The following is a 4,178-nucleotide window of genomic DNA, read 5'->3' on the forward strand; positions in this document are numbered from 1 at the left end:
ATAAATAAATAAAATATTAAAAAAAGAATGAAATCTTGCCATTTGCCACAACATGGATGCAGCTAGAGAATATGATGCTAAGTGAAATCAGTCAATCAGAGAAAGACAAATACCATATGATTTCACTCATATGTGGAATTTAAGAAATAAAACAAACAAACAAAGGAAAAAAAGACAAACCACAAAACAGACTCTTTAAGAGAGAACAAACTGGTGGTTCCCAGAGGGGAGGTGGGTGGGGGATGGGTGAAATAGGTGATGGGGATGAAGAGGACATTTTCCATGATGAGCACTGAGTCATGTACAGAGTTGCTGAATCTCTACACTGTACACCTGAAACTAGGATAATACTGTATGTTAACTACACTGGAATTAAAATTAAAAAAAGAAACTTAATAAAAAAAAAAGAAAGGAGGATGAGAGCATCTGAAGAAAAATTCCTCATGAGGTCCTTCTCCATGTCAGACCACAGCTGAATTCAGTGCTACTCTGCATCCGAGCTCCACTATAATTTATTTCCTACATTTGCCAGCCCTGAAGAAAAGTTAGATCTGATCTAAACCAATCTTTCATCTAACATGCACTTATCCAACCACATTGACACAGAGTCTAATAGATGTATCTTTCTTCCATGTTGGAATATTCTGTGTACTCCAGCTTTGTGCAGTGGCAGTATCATAGCCAATGAGGTTTATCCGAGGCACGATTATTGCTAATTGAATATACTGTGTACTCTTGTTAAAAACATAATGATCATCCAGCGAAAATGCACATAACTATCCAGATAAAAGTGATAAAATGGAGAAAAGAGCAGTCATCACGTGTGAATGCAGAAATTGCCTTGATTACCTCAAAGGAAGGCACTGATAAAAAGCTGTAGGAAGATGAGCTACTTTCAACTCATCTAGATGATGGATTTCTGAGGAAGTCCTTTACATTTGCTTCTAAATGGTGATCTCGCTAATGAATTTTCTGTGGGCTGCTAAAAACAGACATTGTATTCAATGTCTTAAACAACTGCTTGTAGATTTCAAATTACCACTATAGAGTCTTGAAGTCATTTTAGTTGGGCAGCTCATGTATTGCTGGAAGTTTTTTTGTTTTTAAAGATTTTATTTGACACACAGAGAGAGAGAGAAAGACAGGTGGGCAGAGAAGAGGGAGAAGCAGACTCCCCACCAAGCAGGGATCCCGATGTGGGACTCGATCCCAGGACCCTGGGATCATGACCTGAGCAGAAGGCAGACGCTTAACTGACTGAGCCACCCAGGTGCCCCATATTGCTGGGAGTTTTAAGCTAGCTTGCAAAGATCTCATTAATTCTCTTTCTCAGATGTTTTAATATACATCAGCTTCTTCATTAGTCTTTTTCTGACTAATTTCCACCTCACTTTTCTGGTTTCTTGAACTATTATATTTTAATGTGGAAGTGAAGTGTGCCAGAGTGATGCCACAAAGGGTGTTCTGTGAAATGTATTAACCCAACTGATAGATCCTATCATTGGGCATTGACGGTAGGCTGAGGAGGAGGGAGATGAGAAATAAGACCTGGGAGAGCCATTGACATTGTTTATTCCCATCAAGAAGAATTTTAAAGAGTAAATTCTACCCCCCTAGATTCCTTCTAATGTTTCCAGTCAGTGGGGTTGCTCTAATGAGTTCAAATTTAGATTAAAGCAATAGCTACAATTTTTATTTCAAAAGCTTTTGCCAATAATGATGTCTACATTTGGGGGAGATGAAGTGGAACAAAGTAAGGTTAAGAATCAAAACACTTGGATTGGATTCCTGGCTCTGACCACTTAGTCCTTTGTAACCTTGAGCCAGTGGTTCTTCTCAGGCATGGATACACTCCGCAAGCTCCCCCCCGATAATTGAGACGTGTATCCAGAAGCATTGCTTGAGGCAAATCACTTAAACTTTGTGAAATCCCATTTCCTTAACTCTATAAAGAGGACATGGGATTCACTAGAGATTATGAATTCATGCTGCACATTAAAAACAGTAGTTTTTTAAAAATAGTTGTACAGGACCCCATCCAAGACCAACTGAATCAGAATCTCAGAGGGTGGGGTCCCTGCACTGGTGTTTCTGTAAGAATGATCTGGTGGTCTTAATGTGCTGCCAGAGTTCAGAAACTCTGCACTATCTTCAGGTTCATTACTAATCCTCTAGCATCTGAGAATCGCTGACTTGCTCCAACGCTCCCATGGAATGCAACAAGAATCCATTCGGATGGCTCTGCAGTTTATGACCACAAAAGTATCTCCAACCTGGGTCCTAGGGATCTAGACAGGACTGATCTGGGGGAATTTTTATGGGAATAAGAGGTCATGCCGACAGCCAAATCTTTACTTTGCTTTTCTTCTTACCATTTTTCTTTAAGCATGCACAGACACACACGACCTTTTTATTCTTACTGAGTTATGACACATGCACTGCTTGATGAGTTTTTATATATGTATACACATGTGTAGCCATTATGCAGACCCAGATATAGAATACTTCCAGAACACCCCCGAAGACTGGCCCTACTATTTCGAGAGGACATAGAAAGTCTGCAGAATCTGGCAGATGGACTGTGTTCACCGCCTGCCATGGTATTCTCTACTTGCATTGTTGTGCCATGAAGTAAATCATGAGATGTGATTTTCCCATCTCTCTTGCCACTATTCATGAAGCTATCACACATGCTTTTTTCTTCCTTTGGAAAATATATGTCTCATTTTTCATTTATGTCCCCAGATGTTAGCTCTATAAGCCCACTCCACACTGGCTTTTAAGGCCAATGACTGGGTCTGTCTTCCTCATCCCCTGTACCTGCAGCCCTTATATGCTTATGGACATTTGTTGAAGGAATGCTGAATAGATACATGACTTTGTTGGGGGGAATGGTATAAAAAACAAGAGGAGACATGCTCCTGACTTGAGAAAGTTTTCTATGACGTAGATGGGTTGGGGAGGGTTTGGCAGAGGTACACTCCAAATACCAGGAGCACCTTGTGAGTAATTATAAAACAAAATATCATCAGGTCAAAATGATTTTCTATTGACTCAAGCATCAATAGACTAAAACCTTTCAGGGCACAGAGGAAGCAGAGTGAAGAGGCCATCAGAGTGAGCCCCTGGTTAATAAGAGTGGGCTCTTGGATGAGGAACTTGGGTCTTGAGAGGGGCAAGGAGAGTAGGGGAGAGAGAATCCCAGATTAGTGGAAAGATTTGAACAAAGCCTTCAGGGCAAATATCTAGCCAGTCTTGTGAAGCGAAGAACAGGCACATTATCTGAGTTGGGAACAGTGTTGAGGAGAAATAAGAGAGGAGGGAGAGACATTCAAATAAAGCCAGTTGTCGGAGATCTAAGGTAATCAGCGAAACTTTTTACTGGGTCACCAGATGGCACTGCCAACAGCACCTGTGGAAGCTTGTTCTGGCCATCACAGGGAGGGCAGAGAGAAAGGCTGAATGCAGGTACACTGATTAGGAGCTGCTTCCACAATCCAGATGTGAGCCCGGTTGTGGGGGGTTAGCAGTGGTGATCATGAGGAAGAGATGCCCCAAGCCTTCAGCAGGTAAAGAAAGTCAGGTGTTCAACATCACACAGAGGATACAGGTGTTAGTCCCAGAAATGGGAAATCAGGGACTGGGTGACCACCTGAGGGGAGAAACTGATGGTTTTAACTCGCTGTTCTGTTTGGGGTTGGGCGCGTTTTATGTCTGGTATTTGGGCAGTACCAAACTCACCTTTGGAATGTGAGAAAGGAAAGAGAAGGGAAAAGGTGGATAATCCCATTCCATTCTCTGGCCTAGGATATCTCGAATCAGTAAGGCTCACTATTACCTAAAGTTGAGACTGTTTTACACACACTTGTTGTCTTCTAGATACATTTAATGTATTTATACGTGTGCCCTCCAGATGTATGAAAGGGACAGTTAGGGTAAGCCTGGAGAAACTGGAGGGGGCCACCACTTTCGGGCCAGGTAAAAGGAGCTCAAGGGTCTGGCTGAGTCCTGGTCTACAAACATTTGATCATCCCTGATTTGGAGCCAGTAGAGGAAAGCACTAACACATCTCACAATCGCATTATCAGACCTTAACAACACCAAAAGCTAGACAGCAGGACGATCCTGTCTTTTTAAAAGGTGCCAGATGATTAACAACTGTGTTTATGTCTTACGTG

General features: G+C 41.8%; 1 pseudogene; it reads left to right on the forward strand.

The window, feature by feature from the left end:
* The first annotated feature begins 655 nt into the window (after nucleotides 1–655).
* On the forward strand, nucleotides 656–727 carry LOC115940654 (U4 spliceosomal RNA; annotated as a pseudogene).
* Nucleotides 728–4,178: the final 3,451 nt, after the last annotated feature.

Source organism: Leptonychotes weddellii, chromosome 8 (genome assembly GCF_054177405.1).
Source record: "Leptonychotes weddellii isolate Sample4059 chromosome 8, ASM5417740v2, whole genome shotgun sequence".
NCBI classification, from domain to species: Eukaryota; Metazoa; Chordata; class Mammalia; order Carnivora; family Phocidae; genus Leptonychotes; species Leptonychotes weddellii.